Source organism: Kryptolebias marmoratus, linkage group LG1 (genome assembly GCF_001649575.2).
Source record: "Kryptolebias marmoratus isolate JLee-2015 linkage group LG1, ASM164957v2, whole genome shotgun sequence".
Taxonomy (NCBI): Eukaryota; Metazoa; Chordata; class Actinopteri; order Cyprinodontiformes; family Rivulidae; genus Kryptolebias; species Kryptolebias marmoratus.
In genome coordinates, this window is record NC_051430.1 from 24,161,945 (window position 1) to 24,180,662 (window position 18,718).

Consider the following 18,718-nt stretch of genomic DNA (forward strand, 5'->3'; position numbering starts at 1 on the left):
CAAGAAAAGACGTTGGGTATCTTGAGTTAGTATGCGTCAGAGCAACAGAGAGTCCGCTTTAATTATCTTTTTTTCTGTGTTCTCTTCTTTTTTCAGTCAAATGTATGGATTTTTGGTAAGGGTTTTTTTCTATTAACTCGTTTGATGGGTTTGGATGAAGCGTAATTCTAGGAAATAACGAATTAAAAACGTTGTTGATAGAGATTAATGCAAAAGTAATGAAATGCAAATGTGTCCTTTTAGATTTAAGCTTTCTGTCTTTATTCATTAAGTTGTGTGTGTTCTAAACCAGGCGTGTCTAACTCAATTACAAAAATGGGCCAAAATTAAAAACTTGGTCCTATAGCCGAGTGCCAATCTCAATCAATATTTATTAAAAAAATACATAAATTAACCCTGTTTTAGATGTAATATCTGAAAATATCAATTCATCCTTTACCTTTTCCCAGCGACGTATTATATAGAATTTAGAAAATACTTTAGTGAAGAAAAATAAATAGATCGAACTTAAAAAGACACATTAACATGCATTTCTTATGCCTTCTTATGAATTTTCTCTCCGTTATAACAGTTAAAAAGTCATAAACAAAAATCTGATTATACAGCTACAAACATTTAACTATGAAACAAGAAAAAAAACACAAAAAAACTAGGATAACATCCATTAAAACAGACTCCCTGTTATTCTAACTCAAGTCAGATATCGCTTCTTGGCTGCAAGTTTATCAACAAGAGTTTGATTGGTCCAGTTTCATATTCTCTTTGCCCTTTCCAAGTCAAAAACAAAGATTTTCTTGGCTTCAAAAAAACGGTCACAAGAAGACTTCACTAAATGAGCAAAATGAGACTCCTAGACTTAATCTGTCCCAAACCAGGGAGCCAGATCTAAAAAAAAAAAAAAAAAAATGTTATCTTGGAGGCCACATAGGATGTCATGTGGAAAAGGTCATTTCTATATGAACTATTAGACAGATTACATTTAAAAACTGAGCTTAAATGATATCCTTTTCCAACAAATATTGATTAAAAAGAAGAAGAAGAAGAAGAAGAAGAACTATTGACCTAGACTGGCCCCTTGGTTTGGTAAGGTAAGTCACTTCCGGTCGCCATCTTTGTTGACGGTGGAGGGAGAAGCTTTCCTGAAAGTAAGTAAAGAAAAAACTAAACAAATAACAGCGTCGGGAAGGGAAAGCCTGTCGGGTTTCTGGGGGACGTTTGTTCAGGTTTTTCTGTGTGTTTTGTGCTTGTCAGCAGGTGTTCCGGTGTTATTTGTTTTAGCTGCGAGCTAGCCGCGTGCACAGGTGAGCAGATGATGTGAACTCACGTCGGCCCGCGGGAACGTTGTTATTTATCCTCCCATCCAGGAGAAAGAATAAAAAAAAATCATTTAATTTGCAAAGTAAGCTGTTGTTTTTTTACTTTAGCTGAATGTGCTTAGCTTTATCGCTAAGCACAATTAACCGGAAGAGGAAAGTGGGCGCATTTAACCACCTCATTACGGCTTCTTCAGCCCAAGCTGTTGCAAGTTTCCTGTCTTTAGAAAGACCTTTAGCTTACTTTTCCGGGCAAAATACTTTCTGGAAGCACATTCCAAGCCCGTGAAATAATTTTATTCCTCATATTTATCTGAAACATCTCAAACATCCCCTGTTTTGGCTGCACGGTCCACCGTTGACTTGCGGTTTTGCTGTAAATATTCTGTTTTATTGTCTTAAAACAGGAGTCTGCAGACTTTCCAGTCAAAAGAGCCCCTTTAAAATGAACCCAGAGCTGCAAAATGTATTTGAAAGTTGAAATAAAGACAGCACAGCTCAGTAAGTGTTGTGTAAATACTACACATTAAACACTACAGGTTATGGCATTTTAAAATGAAAGACAAACTGTGATATTTTCTGCATGTTGAACCATTTTTTTGTGTTAAATCAAAACACTGAGCTATGCAGACCATTCAAAGTATCCCCCTTTGAAATGAATCATAAAGTGAGAATGAAGATTTAAAAATTGTCCTTTTTGTTGTATATTTAATTGTGACTTGATATGTTTTCTTTCATGCAGGCAGAAACCTTCATTTACTTTAAATTTTATTCGAGGTTTTTTATCAGAGGCAAGCTGACGCTTCTAATTCTCGCTGTTGTCGTGACTTGTCATAAATTTGTTTTCCCATTGCGGTTATATTTTTAAACATTATTCATTGTTCGAGTTGGTCAAAGGAGCCGCAGGTTGTGGACCCCTTCTCTAACAAATAGGTGTTTGTTTTAGTCAAGCTCTCATATTTACAAAATACAAAAGGTATTTTTTTTTTTTTCAGCCGTCATTGTTCAGCCTTAATTTACAAGCTGTTTATTCTGACACAAACTCTGCTCCTATAATGGAAAAAGGGTTAAACGCATGCTCAGTGAAAATGGCTGAATTATAATCCGTAAAATGAACCGGAAACCTTGATTAACACGACCGTAGACCCTTCAGTGTGCTAAAATAAAGAGGCCATATTTCAGTTTTTGTTTTTAAGGTCATGTTACTCATTACCGAGTCCTTTCACTTCCAATATTGTAGTATTTTTAGGCAATGTTACATCATATTTGATGACTATTAAAATAAAAACCACAAACTCAAATTCCGACAAAAAAATCCCACTACTGCAAAACAGTGTTAAAAGCCGATGAAATCTAATTACAAGAATTTACAAACATTAAGAGGCCAAAGGATGAGGGCTTAAAACGTATTTTTAGAGCAAGACAAACATGATCTGTAAGGGGAAGCAACCGCACTTCATTTCTTTCAGGACAGAAAATGCCTTTTCAGTCACTGAGGAAACCTTTCAGATCAGAGGTGAAACATCTTTAAAGTTTAATTGGCTTCATTTTGCACTTACAAATGATAAAAATCCTCTCCAAACCTTCCTTGTTTTTCCAGATTTCCTCAGCGCGTGCTCAGTATCAGCTTCTAACACATCTAATAACAGCAGCCAGGTTGTTTTCTCTGCAGACTCTTCATGTATTTCTTGTTTGTAAATAAATTGGGAATGGATTGATTTCATTAGATTCAGCCTCAAAGTTGGGACGCCTTTGCCTTAAGACGGTAAAACAGTTTTGTTTCCCAATAAAGGTTCACTTTTACTATCAAATAAATTCAGAATATTACTTTCATTTTACACCAACCGAAGCTTATCAGGCAAAATAAATGAGCGCACTTACAAATGTATGGGTGAGTGATGGACCACTCGGCGCACACGCGTACAGTTTTATGATAATGACCAGCAGCGTTCATTGCACAGACCTTTTTCTTCTTGCTTTACTCATCCATGGGTTCTTTGAATTGGATTAGGAGAAGGTGTGAGGGTGTGCTTTTTGAGTTAGTGTTTTTATGCATGAAAAAAAATCCTTCTGTCCCGTAAAAGTGTAGATGTATAACTTCCCGTGTGCAGAATTACCGACCGTATAAAACTTTCAGATATGCCCCCTCTCTGATGGGTTGAAGCCTCAAAACTCAAGACTGCAAGAAGAGTTTCTCGCTGTAGATCTAATTTCTGTATGCATAGTTTGGGCTTGTGTAATATGAGCACACACTTGCATTTACATAAATATTGACACTAACGGCTGTAGTTATTTTTAACAACAGTTTAGTATTATACCTGCAGTCTACAGTGTCTGGGAAGAAATAGCTTCAGCTCAACGGTGTATGGACGACTGCACTAATGTTCTGAATATGGTTTGGTGTTGCTTATTTAAACATATTATTCCACTTTCCCCCAAACCCAGAAAAAGCTTTTCTCTGGATTTGAGAATCTTGGATATACTTCATGTAGTAATTTGATTAAAAACTAGGACACAGTAGCATTGCAGCTCCTCACCCAGAGTTCTCATGATCTTCTCCCGGTGATGATTACAGACGCTAAGATGACAGAAAAACTGGATACATCATCTGTGTGTCGCAGTCAGAAAACTCCATTGTTAGTGACTGCAAATGCATAGATATTAGGATGCAAAATATATGTTTAAAACTAATGTCTTAATATCATTGTGCAGCATTAATTTAGCAAAAGTATGCTTGGACTGCTGCAGACAGATGGTTAATATATTTCCAAATGCTGTGCATACATGCTCTTCATGCTGTGAATACATTTGGCCAATTAGATAAACTTGAACTGCTCAAGATGTCCAGGTGATTTAGATAATAGCGGCTGAGTTTTGTGAGCTTTAAGGTGACAGTAAGGCTAAATTAGGTGTTTGTTTATTGCGAGTCGTTCCCTCGTTGCATTATTTAACAATAATGCTATAATCTGCAGAATGCAAATCAGCATAATCTGGATAAGCATCAAAACTAGGATACAAACTAGGAGCAACTGGTTTATTTAAAAAAAAAAAAGAGAAAAAAAGTGAGAAATTGACAGGCCCACTAAGCTCCGTTAGGCTGTGTATTTTTAGGCTCTGTCAGGATCAGAGGTATCATGTCATTTCACCCTCTGATGGAGAGGAGAGGAGGGAATCTTTTGTGCGTGTGTCATGTCAGTACACGAGCTAATCCACGTTTCTTCTGCCTGCAAGATCGGCACAACCATGTAGCGACAGTTAGCCCGAAAATGGATGGACTTTATTAACTAAAACTGTGACGTCCGTCTGCGCTGCTGTGTCAGAGTATAAACGAGGGCGTATATTGTGTATGAATGCGTCGTCTATATGGGATAGATTTGTTCACTGCAATCAAATGAGCTGTGAGTGGGTTTTTTCCCCCCACATCTCATCCCTCTTTTCTCTCATTTGTCTTTGCTCGCTGCATTGATGTTTTCTCTATTACTGCTGATTTGACTTATGTGGTTGTGAATACCCAATCACTCTGAAGATGCCACACTTCATAATTCACAAAACTTTTATTGCCATCCTTTATTTATTTTTTTTGTAATTGTGGAAACAATTGTTTATTACGGGGAGGACAATGTGCCAGATGCAGTTTATGCAGCTGTAAAGGAGGCGTGTGTGTTTGATAAAGTCTTCTCCGCTCACCATCTAGATGCGCTGAAAATGCAATATTAAGTTATTATTTTACTTGTTTGAACAGGCGTGTGTACCCTAACATACTTGATTATTGTTTAGTTTTCATTTGTTTTCCTAGATTTATGCATGTTAATGTTATTATGGTACTCAAATTACAATTACGGCACACATTTGTTTCTCTTTTACTGCAGCGTTGAACATCAAGCTATCAGTGGGTCTTCATCAGAGCAACCTGCGTCAGGATAAGGTAGGAAAAACCACAACGTTCTTCTTCAAAACAGAATTCAAAATGGGTCTGATTTGTCCTTACCCACATATGATGGAAGCTCATTGTTTTATTTCCTACCTGTGGATGTTCTGGGGTGACTGCTGCCTTTGGGGTTGTTCTCAACCCTTTGGTCACAGATGTTCTTTTGAAAACATATTGAATAAGTCACTTAGTTGCTATGTTACTAGGGACCATAGCAACAGTAGGCTATCATCACTATCAGGGAGTGTTTTTGTATTGTGTTGTAAGAGGGAAACAGAATCTTCTAATTTTGTCTAAATTTTGAGCATTGCTCCCAGGGAGCTTTTGTGTGAGAAAATGAAAAAGAAGTAATAATTAGGATATTTGATCAAGAGTTACACATCTTTGTAAAGTACAAGATGTGCACCTCTGTGATTACTTAGCATTTAAGGCTGGAAAAGTTGTGTCACCAGAACTTTGTGCACAGTGTGGTGTTCAGGATGTTCAGGTGTGTCCTCTGCTGTTTAAAACACAACCACACTATAAACCTTAACTAGAGGACATAAATATTGCTCTATTTTTATAAAAAAAAAAAAAAAAGTTTTTTACCAGTTGGGAAACAGCCTGTTTGATTTCCAGGTGTTTCGATGTTGTTGTAATGCACTTTGTGAATGTTTTCTATAAGGGAAACTGAAGCAGTGGTTTGTTCTATCTGCTGCATTATGATTGCATCCGTCTCCGTTCTTGAGGGAATCATGTACTGTATTTGTTTAGGTTGTAAAAATGTTCTCAAAACTGCATCTATTGGATTTCCGCTGCCTAAATGTGGTGTATTGTTGAGGCAGCAGGCTAAGTTTGTATAAATGTCCTTTCTCTCAGTATTTTACAGCGTCTCCTGTGGGATTTTGAAGCGTTTGCTCGACAGATGAAATCTATAACTCATCTATGTCCAGGGTGAACCCTCAGGGTCACCTACCAGTTGGACCTGCATAAAAACTTTAACTTGGATGTGCTCAGCAGGCCTACTAATGAGATATTGTACAACCTCGACAGGCTTTTTCCTCTGCATGAATGAGCAACAGTGGCACTCATTTTAGCCCTATGTATTTAGAAACTTGGTATTTCTGTCACTACCCAGAAGTGAGGTAAAAAATGTGTAGTTTTTTGTCTACCAGGTCTTAGAGCTCAGTTCGTACCCAAAGATCTGTTGTTCTAATTCTGTTAATAGACATTTTGTTACACTTTCAGGCATGTACTATTAATCATCCACTTCAACAATAAACAGTCAAACTCAAAATACTAAAACTGGATAAGTTCAATGATGTGATTGTGCTCCGGTCTGTTTTTATCAGCCCCAGTCAACTGACACACTTCCCCCACCCTCTCCCTCCATTCCTCCTCCTGAGGTGTCACTGACTACAGAACCACAGGAACAGGCTTCAGGGAGATTGTCTGAATTTTATTCCCTGCTTTTCACTGTTACCCTTGTTTTTATTCTCCCCGAGCATATGCTTTCACACAAAGCTGTTATTCTCTCTTTTAACTGCTCATCGTGTCACACTTTTGCTTGCCAGGAGAAAAGTGGGTAGGCATCTTTGGTCTTGTGGGTGCAGATATATCTAAAAGTATGTTTTTTCTATATATATATATATATCAATGTCCCAAACCACCGATTCCACCATGTGCTGTGATCCACCCCTTTTTCTGACAAAAGTGGTAAACAGATATCTAAAATAGGGCTAGTGGCAGATAGTTTTGTTTTAATTATAAAAGGACTTTGAATTTCCCTCTGTTCCTAACTTTGCTCAGTTTTATAGAGATGTTAAAGGTGAGAAAAAACATCTACATGCATTAAACTCGTGGTTTCCAAAATCGCAGAGAGTTGTGACCCCAACTACCGCTGGTTAAGTGTACAAACATTGCTAATAAGTTATTTAACAAAGAACCTCATGTAATATCTTTTTAACATCCACCCATCTACTGCTTATCTGTGGTTTTGCCACGGAGGCAGCATGTCCGGGAGAAAAACCCTGACATCCCTCTCTCCAGTGACACACTCCAGCTCTTCCTGGGGGATCCCAGGGCGTTCCCAGGCTACAGAGGATACATAATCCCTCCAGCGAGTTCTGGGTCTGCCCCGGGTCTCGTCTCAGTGGAACGTGCCCAGAAAACATCCAAAGGGAGGGCCTCCAGGAGGCATCCTAATCAGATGTCTGAGGGCATCTTTTTCACAGTTGGGTCTATATATGCTATTTACGATCACTTTAAAAGTCAGCATGATTTTTGTAGATCTTCTCTAGATCCTTCTGAATGCCCAGAGGGGTTTCAACCCTCAACCATTGCATTAGACGACGGAGCATTCATGGACTTTCTAAACGTCTCTCTAGATTTATGTTGTATTGCTTTTAAAGTTAAATGAATTATCTTTTAAATCAGCAGAGATGGTTTTGTGGCGTAGCTTATCAGAGTTGCACCAGTTTCAAGCCTTACAATGGCCGTTAATAACATATAATTGCCACACAGAAATACAAAACCTCTCTCTGTCCCAGCACTTTCACTCTAAGCACGGAGTGAACTTTCTGAACTGAGTTTTTCTGTGGAAGTCATAATTTTTTCTTTCTCCAGCTCTGTCACTGCAGCCGCTTTTATAATGAAACTGGTTAGATTATAGAGACATTTTTCTCATCACTATCACTACCCATACATATATACATTTATAAATAATATGTCCATTTAGATACCTGGTGCTTGACTCTATTTGTGCATTTGAGAGGTGCAACATAAGTTGTACGTCAGAAGCTCGTTGACGTAAATTCATTTCCACACCAGTGGCCTCTGTGTACCGAATTCCTCTGTGGTGCTTTGTTTGTGCATTGTTGTTGCCACTTCATATTGTAGTGCCTGCAGTACCGTCTCATCTGCATGATATGAAGAGGCTTGTTGAGTGTTTATTTGTTTCAGTATCCCTGCAGAAGTCAGCTATTTTTTATTAGTGCATTGGCCATTTCATACCTCTGCCAAATTAACACACTCTCTCTCTCTTTCTCTTTTTTCCACACTCTTCTGCATTTTCAGTATCACAGTTCCTCCATAACACTTCGTTTTTCCCCCATTTATCAGTTTGTCACATTTTTTTTTTTTGGTCTCTGTTTGTGGGGAAGTCTGCTCAACCCCTCTCGATTGCCGCACTGGCCGCTTGGGAGCCGGAGTGCATTTGCAAGGATGTTTATGCATGTCACAGATAAATAGTTTGGCTTGATCAGAGAGAACAGGCCTGTTGTTGAATTGTTTATCTGATATAGAGTTTTAGGGAAGCAAATATGTCATTATTTTTATGTAATTAAAAATTATTCCCTGAGGATAACTTTGCTTTTATGTTTCTAAAGCTGTGTGGAGTAACCCGACTCGATCAAAGGCTTTGTGGCTGCAGCTTGCTGTTCCTTTTTCTCATTTCACTTCAACAATTACCCAAACATTTTCTGTCCCTTTCAGAACCCTTCATTATGCTTTCCCTTCAGTTTAGGTGACTTAAATCCGGTTTCACTGTCGGGTTTCCTTTTCAAGATTTCCATGAGTGTAAAAGTGTCATTTTTGAATAATTTTTTAACATTTTGATAATTAATTTAGACGACACGTCATGGAGTTAAAGCAAACTAAAACAGAAACACGAGTTTTACCTCTTATAAAGATTTTATTGTTGCAGGGTTTTACATGTGTCATGAATAAATATCCTAAAATGTCAGTGATTCCTCGTTTGTGCAATTTGCCGGCCAATTTCCAACTCTTCTCTCCATTTGTTGATGTATTTAATGGAGGATTATTTTAAAAACATTATTAATCAGTTCTGGCTTTTTGAGACCCAGATTTTCTTTTGTTTGCATTCTTTCACAGACGGTCATCCACCATAGCATTCTTTGCTGCCCTTATGCTGACATGTTATTCTTCTGTGGACATCTGTGCTATATTCCCATGACATTAATCAGCTGCTCTGCAGGGCTCTCAACTTTTAGTGAGCGTATTTGTATGTTCATGTTTTACTGGATGCTTGTGTGAGTGCACTAATGGCTAAGTGTGTAATTCAACTGCTTTTCATCTTTGTTAGTTTTTTTTTATATTCTGCTTTTTTCTCTAATCATGCTTTTCTTGAGTCAAAGGGTTATTTTCCCAGCACTAAAGAGATTGATTTAAAAAAATTACAAAAAAAAACCCAACCTTTTTTCTTGTACAGTTCTTTGGCATGATGGTAAAGTGAAGAAATAGACTCCTGAATTCATTGTTTCTGTTGCAAATCAATGTCAGTGTTTATCGAGCTGAAGTTCTAGGCTTATCCATTTTGTGGTTAACCATTTTTTTTTACTAAATGCAAAGTTGCTGTGTGTCATCATCGACCTCCTCTCCAATGAATTTGTTTATTGATGTTGAGGCTTTTAAATCCTGCAGCCTGATGGTTTCACAGACAGTATGTCATAATTCCTCCCATCTCTCAGCCACAGCGCTGACTTCTCTTTTTACAAGTCTACCATTATGGTTCTGCTGCTACCTCGCTTGGTGCCACACAGGCACAACATTGATTGGCTAACTTCAACCCTCCCTGCCGCCTTGGTCAATTCAGAAATCGCACCGAGGCTGCCAGAAGGCGTCTAAATCCCCAACCCCAGCCAGAAAAAGTTAAATCTTCAAGGAAAGTGATACAATTTGTTATTTCAGTCACTTTATTGACTGTATTTAATGACTTCTGTCATTAGATGGACTTGCAACCTGTCCAGAGTGTACCCCACCTCTCACACTGTGACCGCTAGAGATGGAGTATAATAAAATAGAAAGATCTCTTATTGATCCCCTGAGGGAAATTGGTTTGTCACAACAACAGGCAAGTTCAAAATTAAAAGCATTAAAAACAAATCTCATAATAACAAAGAAAACAAACAGTAACTGATGAGTACAAATTAAAGTAGAGGTAGCGCAGTGATGGCAGGATACACATAATTTACATATTTACAGCAGCACTGTGTGATGGGGGTGGAGTATACTGTGCATCATAACATTTTCACAGGAGTTTTATTCAGTTATAGGTTTACTGGTGTTTATCTGTTAGACAGAAATGAGAATTTATAAAGTGGGATTGCAAATGGCAGGAATAATTTCCTGTAGCTCCAAAAAAAAAAAGGTCAAAAACAACTGTACTTATATTCTGTGTCCAGTTGTTTTTGTTTTTAACCTTTTTTTAGATTTACCATGTCCTGGATGACTGAGAAGCTACACTGATTTCCTGTAGCGTTCTTTAAAAAGGCACCGGCTTCCCGGCAACCCTGCTGGGTGAAGAAGATGGATGGGTGGGTGGGTGATGCAGTAAATGGGTTCTCGATCCTTAAAAACCCACGTTAGAAGTTGCATTCTGTGGTTGCAGGAAATATTTTACTGTTTCAGATGGTGACATAATTGGTGTGCATCATGAAACTGTAATCACTAATGAGATTACCAAAACTACTTAAATGGGGTTAAGAACGGTCCAAAGCTTTGTAAAAAAAACTTAAAAGTTTGTTGTTCTTGAAGAATAAAATGTTAAATGTGAACCTGAAAATTTACTGGTGACCAAAAAAAACCCAAAACAAAAAACAAAGTAAGAGCACTTTTTAAAATTTGCTGAGAAGAACAAAAAATGAAGCAATAAAAACTGTGGTTTGTTTTCCTGACAGAGTGTTGAGGGTTGCTATCCCATCATGCCTAACTTTCTAACCTGCAGGCATTAATGTCATCTGCTGCACTTGATCTAAGTCCATCGATGTCATGTGACCTCCCCAGGTTTGTTCCTGAATGACCCCTTCCAGCTCAGCTGATGTCCTAAAAATTATGATTGACAGTTTTAAAATTTTCTTTAATATAGTGACAGATTTGCTGTGCTACATTAGCAATATACTCTTTGAATAGACTTGTGACTCCAACAGAGCAGGGAAGACAGTTTTTGAGTCGGGTGAATTTTATAAATATGTTTGTTTTTTATAGTGAAGTCAGTTGGGATAAAATACATTTTATGCTTAGGGTTAGGGTTAAAATGAAATGAGTAATAATCAAGCTAACCTGTAATACTGCAGCCCTGTTTTTTTTTTTTGTTGGAAGAAACTTTTCTCTGTGCTGTTTTGCTTACATTTATGTATATGTGTCATCAGATATTGTTCCTTACAGTCAGCTTTTGCTTTGCTGGCACTTAAGTCAGTCACAAAATGTCTCTCCTGTCACACATATATACCAGGTGCAATATTTCTTTTATAACTGAGTTGAGCTCCTCTTGTTTCATGGGCTACTAAAACACCTGAATCAAACAAAGTCACACAGGTCTTAGTCATAGGACACATTGGAATCTAAGTAAATTATTGAAATGGTCTTCATTTCTGAGCCTGAGTGTTCATAAAGGATTTAATCACCGTCTTGGTTTACAGGCTGGATGTTTATAAGTGGCGGTACTGTAACTGCCACAAAGCCTGTTATCTTTGGAGTCGACACAAGTGGATTTAAAATTGGCCTCTTGAGCACATAAAGCTTTTCAAAAAATGTTACCCCCACCAAACGTAAGTCCTGTAAATACAGAAAGAAAGAGGGATGATGATGTCAGTACAACGCAGACTAAAGATGCAGAATACATTAAAGAAAGATAAACTATATTGCCAAAAGTATTCGCTTTCCTCCCTTCACGTCCCATTCTTAATCCACAGGGTTTAATATGATGTTGACCCACCCTTTGCAGCTATAACAGCCTCAACTCTTCTGGGAAGGCTTTAAGAGTGTGTTTACGGGGATTTTTGACCATTCTTCCAGAAGCACATTTGGGAGGTCAGACACTGATGTTGGATGAGAAGGCCTGCCTCACAGTCTCCGCTCTATTTCATCCCAAAAGCGTATCACTTGGCACAGTGCAGTCAGGCAGGTACTGTTCTCCTGGCAACAACCAAACCCAGACTCGTTCATCATATTGCCAGACAGAAAAGCGTGATTCGTCCCTCCAGAGAGCACGTCTCCACCGCGCTAGAGTCCAGCGGCGGCAGTCTTTACACCACTGCATCTGGTGGTTTGCAGTTGATGTAAGGCTTGGATGCAGCTGCTCAGCAATGGAAACCCATTCTGTAAAGCTCTACACACTGTTCTTAAACTAATCTGAAGGCTAAATGAAGTTTGGAGGTCTGTAGCTGTTGACTCTGCAGAACGTTGGCGACCTCTGTGCATCCGCTGAGCCCACTCTGTGGTTTTACATGGCTGAGTTGCTGTCGTTCTCAATCACTTCCACTTTGTTGTAATAACACTAACAGCTGACTGTGGAATATTTAGTAGCGAGGAAACTTCACGACTGGACTTATTGCACATGTGGCATCCTATCACGGCACCACGCTGGAATTCTCTGAGCTCCTGAGGGCGATCCATTCTTTCACAAATGTTTGTAGAAGCCGTCTGCATGCCTAGGTGCCTGATTTTATACACCTGTGGCCATGGAAGGGATTGGAACACCTGAACTGAATGATTTGGATGGGTGAGTGAATACTTTTGGCAATATAGTGCACTTGGAAGTTATGAAGTTGCCCTACTGCCATTACATGTCAGTGTTGGGTTAAACAGATTACAGAGTTTCCTTGTTGAAATTTGACTTCACTTAATTCAGTTAGGAAATCTGTTTTTGTCTCTAAAACAAAGCAAACTGGGAGGACACGTGGACTGAGAGTAAAGGACTTATTTCTGTCTACATGGACACATCTTTATGAACTTCATTCAACAAAGAAACATGCTGATTCTTAGTAGTCTGTATTTTTTTCTTGTTCAGAAGGCAGAAACCCCTTTTGTTGTATTTCCTTTGTGTTTAAAACGAAACAAAAAAGTGAGCGAGTATGAGCACAGCAAGACTTTAGACATAATTGTAAAGTTGTCCCTTCCACACAGTGTGCTGAAGAAGCAGAAAAACTGCACTTCCTTTAAAAATCTTCTTGTAAGGTATTGTATGTTTCCAATTACTTGCTGTTGTCTTTTGTTTTTCGCTCTCTTTTCCACTTGTTCTGTGGGGATTCAATTGGCTCAGAAATGTAATATCAGAAGTTTTAGTTAATTCGATTCTTTTGAGACAGAGGCTCTGGGCTAAAACCATTTTCTTTCAAATCTTAAATTGGTGATTGCTTTTGGCGTTTTTCATCCCAATAATGTTTTTAACATTTAATGGAGGAAGTATGGTGCAGTATGAGCAGCTCAAGGTAGCATTTTACTGCATCTAATAGCATTGTTTCTATTATTCTCTTTTGCAAGTGTTTTATTTGTCTTTGCCAGCTATCGTGAAGTCTTTTGACAGCAACTTATTATTCATAATGTGCACCGGATATCCTCTCTGTTTGATTAGATTTTCATCAGATTGATATTTAAAGTGCTATTAAATATGCATGAGCAATTCTCAGTACCACGACTCTGATTTTGAGACAATTCCTTCTCATTTTGCAGAGGAAAAAAATGCATAATGTTCTGCTTTTGTGGATTGGTGACTGGAGAAGTAAAATGGAAGTGTATCTGGGATTAAGGAGGAGAGAAGCTGACACTGCGCAGATTTAGTGGATAGAAAAAAGCTGTGAGGAGAGAAGAAGCCAGCACAGACAGCGGGGAAGGGCGTAAATCAGACCTCGAGAGGACTGAAAAATTGCAAAGCCTCTGAGAGTCAGAGCAGAGACGGAGAGATGGAGCGATGTTGATGGATAGGGGAATCACTAGTCTGTTGTTTATCACTGGAGTTAAGATGCTGTTAAGTAGCCTCATGTTATGATGAGGGAAAAGCCAGAAACAAGCAGAGGAGAGATGGAACGGGAGGCTGAGAGGAAAAATAATTATAGTCAGGTGGAGGTTGACATCTTAGAGGCACCTTCTTTTTTCCTACGTCTTTATTTGTCTTGTAGTAATTTACTAAAAGGACGTTTCCTAAAACTCATGATAATATTCAATTTTAGAAATTGTCTCGGCTGTTTTTTTCAGGTTTTGCAGGGCTGATTTTACTGCCTCAGTAGTTTTCTGCATTCCTTTTCTCACAATATTTTCCATTTTGTTGGCTAGTGAAATGGGACCCGTCTAGAAATTTATGTTTATCTCTCATCCTTTGATGATTTAGAATAAATTTGACTTCAGAAATGAGCCTCTATTGTTGTTTTTTTTTTAAATTATTTATATACACTCCTTTTAGGAAGCTAATTTGTCTTGCAGCCACCCATATAAATGTACAGAAAAAAGTCAAATAAAATGCTGTCTGGGTGAGTTACCCAAGTCCTGAATGTGTGATTGAAGCGTTTCATTAAACTTTAAGTTAGGCTGTGCGGTTCTCGCTAAAATGTGAGTTTTTGTTGGTGTGAATTGAGATCATGATTCTCATTTTAAAACATAAGTTGCAGTTGAGTAAAAACAAAAAAAAACCTTGTGTAACTGCACCTTCAAAAAGTAAACAATAACATCTCTTATTTTAGATCTCTGAAATTTTATTACTTGCGGTATTCAGTGTAACAAAATGAAATAAATAAACAGCACTTGTGCTTTTGGACACTCAGCCATCAAGCAGTTTCAGCTCCTTAGCCAAGAACAACAATCTGTCATCACAGCTGAAATTTCTGGGAGGACTAACAGTGTGCTGTAATGTTGAGACGATCCGTTTTCCGAAGCGGCTGTGGCTTTCTTCTGCCATGCTGAGATTACTTGTTACATCTAATGAAGCTTTCTGACCGTCTCCGCCGTGTTTAAGCTTACATGAAATAACGTGAGCAGTCCCTGTCAAAGAAGTCACAAAAACAGAAAAAATGTTCTCCAAAGTGGCCGTCAGAAATGCAATGGAACGGATCCTGTGATTCTTCTTGACCACGTTGGGAAGTTTTGGCCTCACGGTAGCAGAGATGACGTCTCCTCCCGTCTCCGCAGTCCTCCAGTGTTACTTTTACTCGCGCTTCTTGGCTTCGTTGCTTCTCAGCGGTTTGGCTGAGGCGCGACACCTTTCCCGCTGCCGCCCGACAGAAAACAGTGAGCGCCACGAGCAGTCCGCTGTTAAAAAGGCACAAGAAGCTGGGAGGAAGGACACAGTCGTGAAATTTATCTGAAAATCCCAGAGGTTTTTCTCTTTTGTGAGTTTTCTAATGAAACAGGTGTTCCCCCTTATCTTGCTGATATGAGAGCTGGGAAGTGAGTTTGCCCCTGCCTCATTTACATTCATATGGAGCAAAGCAGTGGAAAAATAACAAGGCTTTTCATCACATTTCCTGTAATTTGTCTTGGAACAATGTGGTTTCTCTATTCGCGGTGGTAGAGATTTAATCTTCTTTGACCTGCTGACAGCGATAATTTAACAACTGACTAATCATGATTAAGGGTCACATTTAAACAAATCATGTCATTCATGGCAGTACAGCAGAAAGTATTAACTGGTATTAAAAGATCAGACAAAAAGGATTTTTTTTAACCTCAGCTGCTTAATCCGGTATTAAAACCAAAGCTTTGTCTTTAGTTTACTTTTTAAACTGACTTATACATTTTTTTCAGTGCTTTGTTTTGATGACTGACAACAAAATACTGACTGATGAACATAAACTATATTTACTTTAATATTTTTTCCACATATTAAAGTCAATACAAAGTTAATTCCCAGGAAAATCTCCAAATATGAGCCTGCGCCTTTTATTTTTTCTGAACTTTTACTCCAGAAGTTTGTAACTTTTCAGTGAATTTAAAAAAAAACACTGCAGTGCGTGTCTAAATGTTGGTTAAATAAAGCTGAAAAAGGTTAATGAAGTAATAGCTTGGCATGGAAGACGTGTGGAAGCCATAAAAGTAACGACATTAGGCTGTAGCTTCGCAGGAGAAGAACGTCTGATGACAAAGAAACAAAATCCCGAAGCACAAGCTCGCAAGCAGTTTAGCAGACGGCATTTCAGGCTTTTTTTTTTTTTTCATTTTCTACAATCAGTTTACCACGCAGGTTATGTGAAACGTTTCCCCACTCACCGTTAAATGAGCACAATAAAACACATCCCAAACACTGGGTCACAAACAGCCTGTAGTGCTGATCTTCAGCTTTCACATTGGCCCTGAACACAGGATAAAAAGCTCTGCACCTCCGAACAGGTGCCTCTTAAAACCAACATCCACACCTTCTGTCACTGGTCCAGCTAAAAATATCCAGGCAATCAATAGCTCCACTCTTTCATTCTGTACTATATTCATAAAAATATCAGTCATGCACTCTTTAAATATGAATTTTAACATGTACTAGACGTTTATTTTTTTATAGTTTTCATTTTATTGGTTAGATTGGTTTGGATAACTTCACAGAACAGGTGAAAGTTTTTTTTTTTTTAATTATATACTGTCCATATTTATCAGTACACCACTGATTAAATGTAACTACTTGGAGCTGGATGGTGTATCGCTTTCAATCTTAACTAAATTAAAGTTAATATAAAATGTTATATCAAAAATAGAGTAGTAGTCAGCTTTATTAAGATAGAAATGAAATGGTCCTGATTTATTCTAAGTGTGTGCAGAGATTGAGTTAGAATTGGTCAGGTAGACAACTTCTGCTTTTTGAGTCCCAGAGAGCCTTTTCACCATTTTTAAAGCATGTTTCTCATTTAAACTCTTCTGCTTTAAATATCTTTTAAAGTGTCAGCTTTGCTAACTTGATTTAAACAGTGCGGCCGCGACGCAGGCATTAATGTGTTTGTTGACATATGACTTTACAGCGTAGGCATCTAACGGCATTCTCCGACCCTGACACTTAGGTCTGTTTGCCGTCTGCGGCACCTGCTGAGTGCTCCCGCTCCGAGGCTGGGCATGGCTCAGCGTATCTGCTCTCCGTGCGACGGTGTCCCTCTCTGTGTGGCTTCGTGTTATTGGTTTTCTTGGAATCATAAATTAGACTTGAAAGGAAGGAGACAATGAGCGCATGATAGAGAACTGCGAGGTACAAAGAGAGCTTGATAGATTTTTCTATCATTAATACAGATTGTCTTGCTGGAGTCTCTACCATGCTGGCTAATTACATTGATTTTGTCTGTCAACCAAGTATTTTACCCGAGTATAGCGTTCATTCAGTATTCATGTGCGTGTCTGCTGAGGAGAATTTGCCAGGTCACACAAGGGCCTGTCAGAGGACTTTGTCTGTAATTAAAGACTGTGTGACAGCAGCATGTTTCCCATTAGGCCACCAGTATCACATCCCAGCCATGTGACTAAGCTTGGCAGTCTGGCACTCTTCCTCTAATAGAGTTAAACAGAAACGCTTAGGCAAACTTGTTTACGTCACTGTTTGGATTTGCCTGTTGTGGTCACTCTGTGAAGCGGGGGCACAGATCAGCTCAACTGAGAAACGGTGCAGGAGTTAGTTATCTAGTAATACGGTTAGATTTACACTGATTTTTCTAATGTTTCAGATACAGAACGCAGCTGTTCTGCTGATGTGTCTTTTGGGAAATTTAAGAGCTTCCCAGTGTTTGCCTCATCAGTGGTCTACACAAAAACAGATTTGTGGTCAAGGGAGGAAATTGAGCAAATATTTGGGAAGTGTTACAATATAACCTCAAATTTATATCGCAGTATATCAAGGAAATTTGCAGTAATGTTTACAACGGTACAGTAAAAGCACTGAACGTTGCGTTTATGATTGCAGCTGGCAGCATATATCAGTTCAGTGGACAGTATGATGCTCACGAAGGTCACACTCTTTATATCTGGAAAAAATGCCAGATGTGAAAGCTGCCCTTTTATCTATCATGGTGTAATATTTGTGAATTATCGTGAGCAGCACAGAAACAAAATGACCAGTTGTGATAAATCATGGCAATAGTTAGTATTGATCAACTTTAAAATGATCCAATAACAGTGGGGGGGGGGGTTAATTTCCTTTTGGATATCACATAATCACACAAAATGTAAGTGTCAGTATGAGTTTGACCAGATATTGTTAAATTAAAAAAGCCTTTAGTTAATGTTTTTTTTGAACAGTAGCTTGTTGTTTGGATTATGCATTTTAATACATCCCATTAAATTGTCCCCGTTCAAGTCAGAAAGTGGTCATTTCTGCCTGGTTGTTACTGTTAATTATTTGCTGATTATGATCTCTTCATGTTTAGATGGTTTAGATTCAATATTTGCAAACCTCTGCAGTGCTAAAGTTGATTAGGGGGTATTGTCTGTAGAAGCGACAGTCGATACTTTATTGGCAGCTTTGCAGAAGAGAAAGTGAGCTGGTCTTTTTCTTCGAACACCTGCTATTATCGGAATATCTGTGAGGAAAACATTTAGAGTTTTTCAGTTAACCCTTTATGCCGAGTTTACTTTTGTTTGAAATGTTTACTTGGCTTCTAAAATTGTCTCAAGCTCGTAAACACCTGATCGTGTTTTGCTTGTCTTAATTTCCTAAAAACCCTAAAATCCCGCTAGGACACATCCTGTTTGCTGTGGTTAATCTAGTTATAACATCTGACTGATTAGTTGAGCCAGAGGAGAG

The 18,718-nt window shown here is 38.4% G+C and overlaps 1 protein-coding gene across 9 annotated transcripts in view; it reads left to right on the forward strand.

Annotated features, from left to right (window-relative positions):
* The first annotated feature begins 1,067 nt into the window (after positions 1 to 1,067).
* The window catches only part of gpat2 (glycerol-3-phosphate acyltransferase 2, mitochondrial), a 106,015-nt gene continuing 88,364 nt past the window's right edge, over positions 1,068 to 18,718 (forward strand). For 3 of the 9 annotated variants that reach the window (XM_025005110.2, XM_025005108.1, XM_025005113.1), the window contains exons 1-4: positions 1,068 to 1,145; positions 1,255 to 1,301; positions 1,721 to 1,814; positions 5,183 to 5,238. The gene's annotated coding sequence lies outside the window, so the exon portion shown is untranslated. Of the gene's footprint in view, positions 1,146 to 1,193; positions 1,302 to 1,720; positions 1,815 to 5,182; positions 5,239 to 18,718 lie in introns of those variants that run through there. The other 6 variants (XM_025005109.1, XM_025005114.2, XM_025005115.2 and 3 more) reach the window with 6 other exon arrangements.